The sequence below is a fragment of the Nannospalax galili genome, unplaced genomic scaffold (assembly GCF_000622305.1).
Source record: "Nannospalax galili isolate Female #2095 unplaced genomic scaffold, S.galili_v1.0 scaffold127, whole genome shotgun sequence".
Classification (NCBI taxonomy): domain Eukaryota; kingdom Metazoa; phylum Chordata; class Mammalia; order Rodentia; family Spalacidae; genus Nannospalax; species Nannospalax galili.
Genome location: NW_008360326.1, coordinates 6829158 through 6845809, shown reverse-complemented (window position 1 = coordinate 6845809; position 16652 = coordinate 6829158). Strand labels below are relative to the sequence as shown.

The 16652-nt window shown below is 38.1% G+C and overlaps 1 pseudogene; it reads left to right on the top strand.

Annotated features, from left to right (window-relative positions):
• The first annotated feature begins 7221 nt into the window (after window positions 1-7221).
• The window catches only part of LOC115068909, an 11899-nt pseudogene continuing 2468 nt past the window's right edge, over window positions 7222-16652 (top strand).

Genomic DNA, 16652 nt, shown 5'->3' with positions numbered 1-16652 from the left:
ATATGGTAAAAATGTCTAACTCTTGTTAAATCTTTCACCCATTAGTTTTCTTGTTCTGTTTTGTTTTTGCTTTTTGTTTTTTAATGGGGTTTTGTTGTTATCTGTTTTTTTTGATACAAGACTTCCTGCTACTCATGCCTCTCTACTTCCTGCTACTCAGCTCTCTATGTACAATAGAGGGGAGTGGCTTAAACTCCTCATCCTCCTGCCTTCTCCTCTGTATTGCTGAGATTACATGAATGTACAACTATTCTTAGCTTATTTTCTTATTGTTGAAGTTTGAATTTTCTTTCTTTCTTTCTTTCTTTCTTTCTTTCTTTCTTTCTTTCTTTCTTTCTTTCTTTTCTTTCTTTCCATACAATCTTTTACCAGATACAGGCACGTAAATATTTCTTTTCAGCCTGTGTCTTGTCTTTTCTTTCTCCTAAGCAGTCCTTTCATTGAACATAAGCTTTAAAATTTTTCAGGGTTATTTTTATTTTTATATGTATGAGTATTTTAACTGCATGTATGTGAGTGCATCAGTGTGCACAATGCCAAAAGAGAGCTTTGGATCCCCTAAAACTGGAGTTATGGATAGTTATTGGCTGCCATGTCAGTACTGGGAATCAAACCCAGGTCCTCTGCAAGAACAGCCAATGTCCTTAACTGCTGAGCCATCTCTCTAGCCCACAAGTTTTTTAGAGTCCAACTTATCTTTTTGATAAATCATGCTTTTGATTTCTGCCTTATTTCCTTTCCATTTGCTGTGATAAAATACCCTGACAAAAGCAATTTAAAAAAAGAAAAGGTTTATTTTGGCTCAAAGCTCAAAGATATAATCCATCATGGTAGAGAAGTTAAGGTACAGAGGTTTGAAGAAGATGGTCATGTAGCATCCACAGTCAGAAAGCAGCACAGTGAATGCATGTTGCTGCTCAGTTTCCTTTCCCCACTTATACAACCCAGGATCCCAGCCAGGGAATGGTGCCACTCACAGCAAGCAGGTCTTCCTATCTCAGTTAATACAATCAAGATAACCCTCAAAAGCATGTCCGAAGTTAACCCAACCTGTATAATCTCTCAGAGATGTGCCTGGAAGCTTGTCTCCGAGGTGATTCTAGATCCTGACAAGTTGACAGTTAACACTAGTTATCACAATGTCACATAAAAAACAAACAAAAAAGAACAACCTCACAAACCCAAGGTCATACAGAGTTCCTACAATATTTTCTCCCTAAAGTTTTATTTTTAATGATTTCCTTTGAGTTCTCTTGTTATTATTGTTGTTGTTTCTTTATTTCACATCAGCTTTAAGGTAGGGGTTGAAAATCATCTTTTGCCTTGACTGGATTTAATTATTCCTTCCAACATCAATTATTGAAGGAATGAATATCCTTTCTCTGTGGAATTGTCTTTACCTTTACAGTTTTTTAAAAAGTAGTATTTGTTTACAGGTCTATTTCTGATGTAATACCTCAGTTCCATCAGTTTATCTGTTTATCAGTATATTGTTTTAATTACTGTACCTTATGGTATATCTTGAAATTAGATAGCATCTTCTTCTAAGATAATCACTTTCTGGTTCATAGGGATTGTATGAATGAGAAATTGTCCCTCAAAGGATCACGTATTTGAATGTATTTGAACACTTTGTCCTTAGTGCTGGCTTCATAGTCCTGCTGCCACATCCTTTTCCTTCTCCCCTAAGTTACTTTTGGTCATGATATTTTATCACAGCAACAGAAAACTAATGAATATATTCACTTTCATTGAATATTGAATTCTTTATGTTCTGTGATGAACTCTGCTTATAAAGTATGCTTAATAAATTGGTGCATTTGAATTAGATAGAGAATCTTTGATAGGATATTGCATGCACTTTATTATTCTGGCTTTTATAATATCGCAAATACATTCTTCCTCTTAGTTTTTTGAACACACCACAAAGGAACGCTATGAATGCTTTCTTGAAATGTTGGGTACAATCTGGAAGCAAAATCACCTGCATCCCAAATAATTTTTATTTGGGAAGGTTTCTATCTTTGGATTCAGTATTTATTAAGAACAAATAGTCTGAAGATAAACACGCAGCACATCTTTGTTTTGATTATTTGTATATTTCAAGGGTTGGTAAGTTTCATCTCTGTTTTTAAGTGGGCAGACAATATTATGTGTAGCATTCTCTTATTAGCTTTTGAATATCTGTGGGGTGAGAAATTATGTACAACTTTCTCATTCCTGCGATTGCTAGCTTTATGTATTTTCTCCTTTATTTTATTTTTCATTTTGTTTGACACTATTCGTTGTTTGACATGTATCAGTCCTATTCATCTTCTCAAAAAAGCCTATTTTTACTTGCATGATTTTTCCTAGCTTTATCTGTTCTCAACTTTACTGATTTCTGATCTTACCTGTATCTTGATTTTCTTTTAGATTTAATTTGTTCTTTTTTCTTTAGATCTTCAATGTGAAACTTAGATTATTGATTCATGACCTCCCTTCATTAATCATTTACATATTTAACATAAATTTTCTCTATAAACACCACCTTAGTTACTTTCTCATATTTTGGTGTTGTTTTCTTCATTCCATTTTCTTTGAAACTTCTTGTTCAATTATTGATTTATTTAGAAGTTTGTTGTTTGATATCCCAATATTGGTGGAATTTTTGAGGTATCTTCCTGATACTAATTTCTCTTTTAATATTATTATGGTTTAAAAACATGTACCAAATGGGATGGGATCTCTCCCTCTCCCTTTCCCTTTCCTCCCTCTCCCTCTCCCTTTCCCTTTCCTCCCTCTCCCTCTCCCTTTCCTCCCTCCCCCTCCCCCTAGCTCTTGCTTTTCTTCTTGCTTCAGCTCTATTGCTACTTCATTAAGGTTTTTAAGGGTCTATCTTGATGAAGTTTCCAGCCATACCTACTAGGTCTACCTCATAACAGAAATGCATTTTCTTTCCATTAAAATTTACTTCATAAAGATTTTGAGTTGATGGGTATAGTTGGATGGTGTGGACTACATTATGAACACCTTAGGGCCAGGCTAAAAGAAAGAAGTTGAGGCTACAAAGTCAGCAGGGAAGTTCCAGTCTCCTACTCATCCACATGTAATGGAGCAGAAGCAGAAAACATCCAGACACCACTACCACATCCTGAACCTTGGACATATAGGATTCCAGGGTCTGTGCAGAATGACAAGCATTTTTAAGCTCCTGTGTGTACTTTAGTAAAACCACTGTCAAAATTTAACAAAAAAGGAAAAATTAAAGTGAGATTATTTTTTCCATCAAATCACAAATAGTAGAAAATAAATATTGAGGGGCTGGAGAGATGGCTCAGCGGTTAAGAGCACTGACTGCTCTTGCAGAGGACCTAGGTTCAATTCCAGCACCCACATGGCAGCCACGAACCATCCTTAACTCCTATTCCAGGGGAATCCAAAGCCCTCTTCTGATCTCTGCAGCATTGCATGACACAGGTGCACTCACATACATACAGGCAATACACTCGTATACATAAATTTTTTTAATGTATGGAAAAGACAATATCCAGAAGAGAAGATGATGCATATTTCCCAAATGCGGTAAAAATTGAGAAGCAAGTCAAAAAAGTTCCTAAATTACATTTCTTTTATATTGTATCTGTGATTATAGAAAAGTGTAATTAGTAAATCTAAATGCCATAATTTTTTTACCAGTATTTGCTTCTAGTCCTAGAAAATAAATTTTTGTTTTTATTTAATGAAAGTATAGACCATCTTTATTTTTGGAGAAATATCAAGCCATCTGGAAGCTTTTAAATGTTGAATGAGAAAATTATTAAATCATATTTGATACTGTTGAGGATTTCATTTACTTTTATAGTTTAACTAAAAATGGGAGAGTTTGCTGTGTTTATGATTCTTGGCTTGATCATTTGCATTCTGTGTATATTCTAGAGCCTGAGGAGATGCTGGTGCCTTAACTATATTCATAGCATCATTAAGAATTCTCCTGTTTTCAGTGCCAGTCACCACGTTTCAGACAGGAAGTCATCCTCACATTCACGTTTGAAATACTCTGCATCTAATTTCTTTCAGCAATGTACCACTTCTATTTGGAAAGAAAAAACACTGCATTTGGTTTGTCGCTTTCACTTAGCTCATCTCAGTTTCCTTCACCATATGCTCCAGTTTTAATGGAAACACTGTACTCCGATGGTTCGTAGAGATGCATGGGAATACAGGGGAAATCCGAAGCTGGATGGTTGTTTTCAAATGCAAATCCTTATTTTTGACCATCTCTTTGTTGTGATCTGAATTACCTTACAGTAAGGCAGTTAGAACTATTTTATAATTATTTTTTCTTATCATTTTCTCCCATCACATGGTGACATCATTTGGAGAAGGGAATCTTATAGACAAAAATAGTTGTTTATAAACTAAAAATTTCCACTATTGTGTCAGCACCGCTCTTCTCACGGGCTTCCAGGTGGGCCTCCAGTTGGTACATTTGTCTCAGGGCAGGCAGATTTGTCATGTGAGGCTATGACATCTTTTCCATATTGTCAGCTTCACTTCCAAGGGAATTCAGCCCACATCTCTCTTGCACAGGAAACAAGGACTTTGCTTGCCCTTTGAGGCAGTGCTAAGAGAGTGCAGCTGGATGAAGGTAGTCAGATATCTTTGCTTTCAGAAAAGCAGTATTATATTCTCACTGTATGCTCAGGTAAGAACACATGCACACAAGCAAATAGACAAACAAATTATAACATTGGTTAAACTATTTACAGCTTTAGCTCTGTAAGTTTCTTCTTGAGATATAGATAACCTGATCACCACAGACATCCTTTGATACTGCCTTTTCCTGGGCTGAGAAAAGACTGTCATTCAGAGGTTATAAATCTTCTCAAAGATTCCTTAACATCTTAAGATAAAAATAAATAAGTAAATAAAAAAATAATAAATAAATAAATAAATCGGAGACTTGGTGCTGGAGAGAGGGCTCAGTGGTTAAGGGTACTTCCTGCTCTTTCAGAGTACCCACATGGCAGCTAACAACCATCTGTAACTCCAGTTCCAGGGGCTCCAATACCCTCTTCTGTTCTCCATGGCCATTGTATGACATGGGTACACTTACATACATGCAGGCAAAACATCCATACACATAAAATTTTTTTTTAAATCCCCGAGACTTAAAAAAGTAAGCGAAATCAGCCAGGTATGATGATACGTGGACTCATTTCCAGCACTTGGAACAGGAGATCAAGGCCAGCTTTGACTACACATGGCCTTATTCCCAATACATGGGACAGGAGATCAACGCCAGCTTTGACTACCAAGGGATTTCTAAACCAGTGGAGGCTGCATGAAACTCCACCTCAGAAAAAAGCAAAACAATAACAGTAAGTTAAATACATGATCTACTTCTCAACCACTTTTTTTTCATTCTATCATTTAAAAATTTTTAGGAACATTTTATTTATTATTTTATTTTATATGTATGAGTACATCAGTGTACCTGTGTCCTGCAACACCCTCAGAGGTCAGAAGGGGGCTTTGGATCCCCTGGAACTAGACTTACAGATGGTTGTTAGCCACCATGTGGGTGCTGGGAGTTGAACCCAGGTCCTGCAAGAGCAGCCAATGCTCTTTACTGCTGAACCATCTCACCTGCCCCTCACTATTTTTAAATGAATATGGTCACAAAAAATGCTATTGCAGATAAGCATACAGTGATGCTAATTTCTTTTGCAGGAGGAGACACATTACTTTAAAAGTTACATGTAACTGGAATTGAATGATTTATCAAATAAAAGCATAGTAACCAATTAAATTTGTTTAATAGAAATAATACTTTTAGTAAATATCTGAAAACTTAAATCAAGCAACACTTTATGTATAAGCATGTACTTGCTTACACTAATTTACATTAGAATTAAAATTGAGTTTAGTTCTGGGAATAGACAATTTAGACATGGGATATAGCAACTCAAGCTGACAGAAGTGACCTGACTGGAGGGAACATTGTATAAAACGTTGCTGTCTTTAATACTGACAAGGGAAGTGTAGCTAAGTTAACATAGTCTGGCAAGGATCATCACCCTGGGGCCAAGGTCATGCTGAATTTTTGCCTTTCTCTGCTGAACCACTAAGGGCCTCCCTCAATTCTGAGGTTGATTTGAGGCAACTTATGGACTTAGAAAAAAACTTATATTCAGATGTCACGGTATGCAAGGGGCATTTTTTTATTCTGTGCTCTGAATCATGTCTTTCATCATCCAGAAAGACTTAGGTATGGCACCAGTCAGAAAGTCAAAGAGAGACAATCGACAGGGCATGGACAACAGCTTGCTGTCTTATCCAAAGTCTCACAACTACTGAATGTGCTTTCAGGGCCAGCTGGTTAGTCAGGTGTTTTAGAAGAATGAGGGACAAATGGGTAGCCCTTAGTGGAAATGATTTGGAAACACTGGGGCTCTACTTATAACATGTAGAGAGACCTAAACCAGGGGCATGTCATTGCATGCACTCTGAACATAAGGCTACATATAATACTTGCTTGCTGCTGATGCACTAATTTATTCCAGGATGATAACTGATTAAGAAAAGCTTAATTTTCAATAATGCTTTTATAAAAATAGAGTCATCCTAGCCAGGCATGGTGGCGCATGCCTTTAATCCCAGCACTCGGGAGGCAGAAGCAGGCGGATCTCTGTGAGTTTGAGGCCAGCCGGGTCTACATAATGAGTTCCAGGACAGCTGGGGCTACAGGGAGACCCTGTCTCAAAAAAAAAAAAAATAGAGTCATCCTTTCCTAAAAGAGAAGGAAGTTTTTACCTGTGAAGTGGGACTTATTCAGTGGAGTTCCTTGAGGTCTTCCTACCTAAGCTTGACTAACACTAGAAACAGGACCAGGAAAGTTAAGCAGATATGCTGAGTGAAGAAGGAGATTTATCCTTGCAGAAAGGTGATGAGGGCAGCAAGGACCAGGAAAGTAGCTTTACAGTTTTGGGCTTTTCCTACGTTGTCTCTATTGATCTAGTAATTCTGTATCAGGTCAACTCTGATGCATCATATCATACATTATTCATTCATCCATCCATTCACTGGTTCATTCATTTTAAAAGTATGCACAGTAGTTTAATTTTCACATCCCACAAACATGTACAGACATACACACGTTAACACAGGTGCATCCATGCATTTCACCTCCTGCTTCCTGATAACAGCCCACTATTGGTAGAAACGGTGGGCGTCAACATGGCAGGGACTATTTGCTATCACGACAGCTACCTTGGCTATTCCATGAAGTATTATTCTTCCTTAGTGGTATATTTGGGACAATGGTTGGTGAATGTTGGTCAAGAGATTTATTTTAACTATTACCAGCTTCATACTCTAAAAGAAAGCGATTGGTTCTCTGCATGTGGTTTGGTTACGATTTGCCAGAGATGACATTAAATCTGCTTAGCCCAAAGGAAATTTCAGGTAAATGACACCCAGTGTTATCATTTTTTAATTTATTCTGCCACATGGGACTATGCATGATATTGATTGTAATAGGAGAACTGTTTTTGAAGATGAGTAATCTGTCCTGGTCATAGATGGCATTCTAGCAATGGAGACATGAGAGAATTGATTGCTGTTTTATCTTTCCCTTTGCTCCCTTCTTCCTTACTTCTCTTCTCACTCTCCTCTCCTTGGCTTATCCCTTCATTTATCTACCTTCTCTTACCTACTGTGCTGGATAGCTTTAGTGTCAACTTGACACACCTGGGTTGAGGGAGCCTCCGTTGGGGATTTGCCTCTATTGGACTGGCCTGTGGCCATGTCTGTGGGGCATCTTCTTGACTGTTCAGTGATGTGGGAGGGCCCAGCCCACTGTGAGTAGAGCCATCCCTGGGCAGGTGGGCCTGTGTTGGATAAGAGAGTAAGCTGAGCAGGGGCCATGGGAACAAGCCAGTAAGCAGCGTTCCTCCATGGCCAGTGCTACATCTCCTGCCTCCAGGTTCCTGTGCTGAGTTCCTACCTTGGGCTCCCTGATGAACTGTGACCCAGGAGATGTTAGATAAATAAACCCTTTCCTCCCCAAGTTGGTAGTGGTCAGAGTGTTTTGTCACAGCAATGAAGAAACAAACTAAGATGCCTACTTACAGCTTTTGCCACAGTTTTCTCATATGTAGATAAGGATACCTTGACAAAATACCACCAACCACTCCATTTAAGCACCAGTAATTTATTGTTTCAGAGTTCTAGAAGCTAGAAGTCCAAGATCAAGGTGTCAGCCAGAACGGCTGGTTTCCTGTGAGGACTGTGAGGGAGATTCCTTTCCTCTTTCTTGTTTAGCATGGAGTGATTGGCCATCTCTTCCTTTACTGGCCTATTGATTTCCTCCTTCATCTTCATAAAGACGTTCTCACAATCCTTTGCCTCTAAATTTCCCCTCTTATAACTTCATATTAGTTAATGCTCACTCTAACAATATCGCTTCATAAAGACGTTCTCACAATCCTTTGCCTCTAAATTTCCCCTCTTATAAGCAAACTTCATATTAGTTAATGCTCACTCTAACAATATCATCTAAATAGCTCCCACTACAAAGACCACATTTGCAACTGAAATAAGATTCCCAAACGTGGGGTGTTAGCACTTTAAGATATGAATTTGGGAAGATACATCTGTCTGCACTGGTTGACTTTCAGGAGAACTGTGTGGGGTACCAGGTGGAGGCCACCTTGCTGCAGATGCTTGGTGCCAACAGAGCAAAAAATGAGGCTTGTTAAGGTGATGCCATCATAAAATAAGCAAAGCTGTCCTGATGAGTGGGACACTACAGACTCTGCAGCCTCAGCGCAGAAAAGTCATGAAAGCAACTAAAAACCGAAAGCTAATGAAATCACTTTAATCTTTTCCATCATATTTGGAGGTGACCATTATTCTTCATGCGTAACAGATACGAATTTAAGTTCTTGGTTCCAGGACTCTACAGCACAGACAAAAAGCCAGGTTTATAAAGAAGAAACAAGATTTTCTTTAGATGTTGGGAGACAAATGGGCTTTGGAAACACACACATGTCTATGAATTCTGCTTCTGCCATCTACTAGTTCTCTGACTCCAGGGACATTACGTCTCACCTGACACCAGACTAACTCAGGTAACAATGAATAATACAGTCCATTTGACAGTGCTGATATGCTCACTCAGGAATAACTAAACCGCCAGTTTCATCCTACAAAAATATCCCTTGTTTCCCTCTGTGTGATTGGCTCATTCTCTGTCAATTGCCTGTTTTCTTGCTATTCCATCTGTACAGTTTTTTTGTTTTGTTTTGTTTTGTTTTTTTAGAAATAACACACTTATGTTGTAGCAGGGACTCCCAAGTTATGGTATGAAATTAAGTAGATTGAAGAATATTTGTAATAATGATGCTGCCCTTTCCCTTAAAACAAACACATGATAAAGAAAAGCACTGTAACAGAGCTCTTAAAAGAGATGTTGTTTACTGAGTAAGTTGAAAGTTGACTCTTTGTTGCTCTGGCCATCTTGCAGAAGCAAAGGGAATTGGGAAAACTCAGCAGGCTGAATGGGGCACAGAGGAAGAAACAAGCCCTGGATAAATGAATGAGAATTGTCTTGATGGAGAGCAGACTTAACAAAGAGCGATGGTTCTGCCTGAAAGAATGGCCCAGGAGACTATTCAGCACGAGCAAAGACAACTCCAAGGAATGAGGGCACATAAGCATAGCAAGCACACACCGTTCCCGAACACACTGCAGATCATTTGACGAGATTTCCCTGCATTTTCTTTCTTGCAATTTGGTGGATACAACCCAGATCACTTCTTGAAAATGTAAAAGGAAACCTTTAAATATGTTTAAGCTGCTAATATTTTTACTTGTTCAAAGTCAGGAGGATAAGGTATTTGAGAGCAAAGGTTGAAGGAGATGGAAGATTGTGCACAGCCAATGAACCAAGCGCACTTCAGACTACCAGTATCTCAGCTCTTCAAACACCTACGATCTGGCCAACTTCTTTATTGACATCCTTGGTTATGCCACTAATTTATGACACTAGCTCTCCACTGACGACACTGGTGTGTCTGATGATGGGATCAGCCAAGGCATCTCCTCACTGTTCTCTGATTTCCCTCGTGTTTTTGAATAGGTCAGAGGGAAAGTCATGCTGGAGCTTTAGGGCAAAGTCTTCTGCTGAAGGTCAGGTTTGTAATTTCGCAGTGTTCAGCCTGGCTGCTCTGCCTTGTAAACTTTGACTAAATGCACTGTATGTTGTTACAGTAGAAAATATATTGCTCATGGATATCTAATGCAGAAAATTCCCGTGTAAATTTTTCTATAGCTTGAAGTGTTGAAACTGTAGCCCAGTTTATCAAAAACACAGCTGCTTTCCTTAGGGTTTCGGGAGGCTCATAGCAATTTTTTTTCCTTACAAACTTGTGAGAAAACCCTAAGGAAAACAGCTGCGTTATTGTAGAGATGAAGAAACCTCAGATGAGTGTGAAGTATTGTAATTTAAATAAGAGTGCTATTTGCAAGCTTTTTCATTTTAAGATTATTTCATTATTTTATTTTCCCCTAAATAAGTTATCTAGGAAAATAAGAGAGCAATTACTCTGGAGACTGCAGGCAGGATAGCAGGCAAATTAGGGTTTTAATTGAGAATATCAAATGTACTACATGATTAATAGAGATGTGATAGCCGTATTTACATTTGTGGAATATTACAGTATTCACTTTGTTCTGCTTAACTGTGAAGCCAGAAGCATATGAAAATGGCAGATTTTATTAAGTGTCTTTATTTCCCTCAACTGCAGTGTTTATTCCAGTCACTCATGACAAATAGTAGGTTTTCTTCTTATACAACTGTTTGTAAAATATGCAAATTCTATAAATATAAACATACTATTCTTCATAGAACAAATGAAAGAAAACACTTTTATTTGTGAAAGTTTCTGCTTCTAATTTTTATCTAGACCATGTTTCTGGTTTCCTTTTACTTCTTGTTTCATACTCTACAAAATATGAATTCTACAGCTTCAGAGAAAGAAAGACCATTACACTGTTCCACACAGTAGTGTCAGTCCATCGTACAAGGCACCTTATGATTTCTGTGAAAATGTGCTTCAGACTACACAAAAATGTAAGGAACATACACAGAATTTGAATCTTAAAGTATTGTTGCAGATCACTTGGGGTTTGGTTAGAGAAAGCAACTTCTCACAGATTGTGCATGCATATGACTAAACTGTCAGATGTCAAGCCTAGAAGATACACTGACACAAAATAGTGACAGGAGGATTTCTGTATGCTTTAATTGATGATAATAAACTGTGTATCTGTGTACGCACCACCTAGGTTAATGGATATCACCTCCATGTTCTTCTGTGAGCACATATTTCACAGTGTTTCCCCAGGGCAACTATTTTCCTGAGTTTTAGATTTGCTTGTGCAATAATAATGCCAAATAGATGAATCTCTATATATTGTCTAGCTTTGAATGCTTAAGTGTGTGATGTGTGTGGGTACGTGTGTGTGTACTCATATATAAGAGTCAGCTCTTGGTATCGACAGACTTTCCATTTGTGTATACAACCAACCATGGGTCAAAAATATTGAGAAAAAATTATTGTCTATACTGAACATATAAAAGACTTTTCTTCCTGATATCTCCTAAACGACACAGTGTAACAGCTATTTATACAACATTTACTTTATCTTACATGCTAAAAGTAATCTAGATATTTAAAAGTGTATGGTAGGATGTGTGCAGGTTACATGTAAATATTGCACCATTCTATATAAGGCACTTGAAGATTTGAAGATTTGGTATCTCCAAAAGGTCTTGGAATCAATTCCTCTCCAGTACTAAGGGAATGCATGGTTTTGTTTTTACACACATGAGTACATACACAAATACACATACACATGTGATATACATAATACAGGGCTAGAGAGATGGCTCAGTGGCTAAGAGGGCTTGCTACTCTTTCAGAAAACTGGAGCGCTGCTAACAGCACCCAAGTTGAGTGGCTCACATCTGCCTGTAACTCCAGCTTCAGGGAATCTGATGCTCTCTTCTGGCCTCTGTAGCCACCTGCTGTGTGCACATACACACAGACATGCACACATATGCATAAATAAGAATAAAATAAATTGGGCTGGAGAGATGGCTCAGTGGTTAAGAACACTGACTGTTCTTGCAGAAGACCCAGATTCAAATCCCAGAACCCACATGGCAGCCAGCAACTGTCCGTAACTCCAGTTCCAGGGAATCCAACAGCCTCTTCTGTCCTACATGGGCATTGCATGACACAGGTGCACTTACCTACATAAAATAAAAATAATAAATAAAATATTTTTAAAAATAGAACGAATCTTTAAAAACTACACATAATGCACAAACATACATACACACATATATCAGTTGATCATTTCTTCATCCTTTTCCTGAAATTATAGGTATTTTGTTGCTTTTGATTTATCTACTATTATATTCCAATAATTTCATTCCAAACTTCTTTTATCCAGAAAAAAAGAAAGTATTGCAATGTCTGTTGCTTTAACAAACAACACCAACTATGCCAATACCTCTGTCCATGATTCCTTCTTACATTTTAGATTTTCTACCTTAGATCTTTTGTCTCCCACTTGAAGTATATTCCACCCACCTAATATCCCTTTTAAATGGCCTTTTGGCTGTAAACATTGCCAAGTTGTTGCATGTCCTTATTTCAACCTAGTTTTGGAAGGATGGCTTCTCTGGGTACAGAGTTACAGGCTATAAGGACTTCTTGCCATAGTCTTCTGGCTTCAATGACATGATGGAGATGTCAACTGTCCATCCAGTTTCTCTCCTGTGACATTTGATCTTTCTGTTTAGCTGCCTCTATATCTTTACAGATTTTAACTTTCTTGTGTTTGGATATGGGCTTCTTTTAGTTTTCCTTCTTGGCACACCATAGACTGCCTACATCTTACACTGTTGTCTTTCACAATAGCTAGAACATTCCACATTGAAATGTCCCCCTGTTCCATTCTATGTAATCAGTCAGAATTCTCAATGACATAATATTAAGTTTTCTCAGTCTGTTTATCTCTCGGCATCTCTTTCACACGCTTTGCATCCTTTATCTGCCTGGGCTACTTTGGGGATGCTTAATTTGGATCCTCTTTAGCGCCCTAGCTTCCTAGTCTGTCCAAGTTGTTATTTAATCCATTCATAAAGGCTTTAGTATTATTGCAGTGTTAATTTCTACAAGTTGTACTGTTTCTAGAACTTCAAATGTGTTCAAATATGTTTGTTCTAATACTTCCTAATCAGCTTTGTAAGCTCTATTGTATTTAGGCATCTTAAGTATATATACATATATATTTCAATTTTTTCGTAGCCACTATTCTTAGAAGTCTTCACAAACTCAATACATACTTCCAACGTTGTAGTGGGTTATTTTTACTAGTTCCATTTATGGGAATTTGTATGTCCGTGTGCGGCATGTGCTGTATGTGTGTGATATGTGTGGTATGGGGGGTATGGGGTGTGGGGGTGCATGTGTGTGGTATGTGTGGAGAGTGGCGGGGTGTATCTGTGTGTTGTGTGTGTAGTGTGGTACATGTGTGTACTTTTGTTGTTGAATAAGAAAAATACATTCTCATAAAGTTTTCAGTGGGAATATCCTGAAGCCCAGTTGAAACTGAGTTTCTGTAGAGGGAATATATAGGTTTACTTTGTCATTTGTCTTGTTAGAAAAAAAGAGGAAAAGGAAATGGGAAAAGTACTAGTTTAAGATATTTTAATATTTTAAATTAAGTTAGAAGTTTAATGTCATGTAAATAACAAAATTCTTAAATGCATGAAGAACATATCTTGATTATAATGTCTTAGAAATCATTATTTTCCTCCCACAGAACTGGGTCTAAGAAAGACAGATTTCTTTTCCATGACTGTTTAAAGGGCAATGTTCATTTCTCATTAACAGTTTAGGCTTAGTCAGAGATTTCCTTTTTTCATTCTTTGAGAATTTCCTATGTGTACGCAATGAAACATAAACATCCATTCCTCCATTTTCCCACTACAGCTTTCTGTAGATTTCACCGCATACACCAACCTCACAACTCCATTTCCTTCTCTTTTTTTCTATAACCCACCAAGTCAACTTAGTGCCACCCTTGTGTGCATGTATGTAACATGGGTATGAGGCTATGAGCGCTCAGCCTTAGCTGCGACACCTATGTCGATCAATTCCCCGGCCAAGGCTCAGGGAACATCATGGAAGAAGAGGCAGAGAGAATGTAAGAACTTGGAGAATGGGAGGAGTGGTGTATAATGCTGTCTTCTGGACAAGACACAGTCATTGTACTCATAAGCACATTCAGCTGTGGTTACCTGCACAAGGTCTTCACAAATTCAAGACAGTCCAAATTCCAGCACAGAAGGGGGAGGCACTCAAGAGGCCTCACCCCCAACTAAGGAGCTATTGGCAGTTTTTGATTTGGGGGAAGGGACAATCATTATTCAGAGATTGCTGATCAAATTCTTCCATTTTGGTGGATTTAGAATTTACTCTTTGTATCCTTATACTCTTATACTCAGCAACAGTTAAATTTGAATTCTCAGATTCCCTGAGGTCCTGCAGAGAACTTCAAGATCAAACCTAACTTTGTGTGTTTATGTTCTGATTTCTTCTCTTTGTATTTAGAATCCATGCATTTGGTTCTTCCATGAGTCCTCAGAACCATGGGGAATTTTTTCATATTTTACACAGAACTTTAGTAATTCAATGTTTTTCAAGTTCCTCAAGGTATTTATCTTGACACGGAGAGATAAATTAACTTCATTATTTTCTTACCAAGACACCCCTGGGGTAATAATTTTATATAAGAAAACTGTCTCTTCAAAAACAGATGGGATCAAAGCACATCCCTGGAAACACAAAATCAAAACAAACTTAGCTATTCTGCCATCCAATCCATTCCTTGCTCCTCCTGTCTTCCTATGATTCCATATTGTTTAAGCTAAAACTGGAAAACTGCTTTAGCTTTGATACGGAGATGGAGAAGCATCGCTGTGTTAAACCACATTCTTTGATCACTTTTCACCTCTGATCCCCTTTTCTCTTTTGATCTGGGGAAGGAAGAGCCTACATGTGACAATCAGGCCCTCAGGGATTCCCTTAACTCAGTCCTACTTATGATCTAGAAAAGCCAAGTCCCCGTGTCAGAGTTGAGCTAAATATGAAGCCTAGTTCTTAGTTAATATCATCATCTATCACCTCGTGAGATGTTTTTATTATCGAATACTTCAGTTTTTGTGATAAAGAAGAAGGAGAAAGAGGAGAATATCAGGAGCTATGAGCAAATGAGGCATACAATTTTGGACAGAAAGAAATAAGTAGTTCTTCGGAGATGAGTGAAACATATGAACCTCTCCTGGGCCCTGTGGTGTACTGCAGTCAAAATCAACAGACCCTATGAACATAAAACCTATCTTAACTCTATCTTTTTATATTCTTTAAAAATATTTTAATACAGTGTATTAAGATCATATTCAACCCCTCCTCCCATCTCCTTTCAGATCCCCTCACCTTCCCAGCATCACCCCCCTTGCTTCCTGTTCTCTCTACATATTTTTGTGTTAAATTGACATCATATTAAACTAACTTCTAATGACTTACTGATATAACCCGTAGATTGATGCATCTCTCATATCTCATCAGAGCTTTTTTAGTTATGAACAAACACCTACAACTTGCCAACATGCAGAGAATATGACTCTATAGAGTCCTCAGCTCTAAACAGGACATCTATATTCCACACCCCTTCTGCAAAGGCTCAAAACATCTTGGAAGAGAAGAGAGAAAAACTGCAAGAGCCAGAGGTCATGATGATAAAAATAAAAGTGTTTTCCAGACACAACACGACAGTTGTGTATGTGAACCCACAGCAGTTGTGACAGCATCCACAAGACCTGCACAAGCCCAAGCCAGACAAAATTTCAGCATGGAAGGGAAAGTTGAACAAGAAATCCCAGCCCTAGCTGAGTAACTATTAATAACTGATAGCTGCTGGGAGAGGAAGAGTCAGTTTTCTTTAAGAATGGGATGCTGGGTAGGTTGACCATGATCCAGGGGATGAATGTAAACCCAAGAATATTTGGGAACATAAATTGGACTCATCAGGTCTCAGCTCTGTCTGGATCCTTTCTTTTATCCCTGTCACTGTGGCTTTTTAGTTGAGAATCATGGTTGCCCAGAATAAGGATTATGAAAAATATTTACCATGTGACCACATTCTAAACAGATGACAGTTGTATCGGTTCTGGAATGTCTTACAAGGCGTGTCTGAACCTGCCCTTTCTGCTTTCTTCCCTCTAAGAGCTGGATCCACATATGTGCTGACATATGTATAATGCTGAAGAAAGCTATCAGAGACCTTGTACCACCGAGGACTCTGAACTTCAACAGAGCTTCTGTATCAGCCTGAATTATAAGGACAGCAACATTAATTTTTACCCTGCTTACATTATTGTTAATTGGTTCTTTCTTAAGAGTATCCAATCTTATATCCTAGCTAATGCCTCACTCTGTCAGAGGCTAAGCTTCTATTTTCCTTAAACAAAAGCCTGTGATTACATGCATCCAGTAAAAGGCTACTCCTGGGGCCTCTCTTTACTTCAC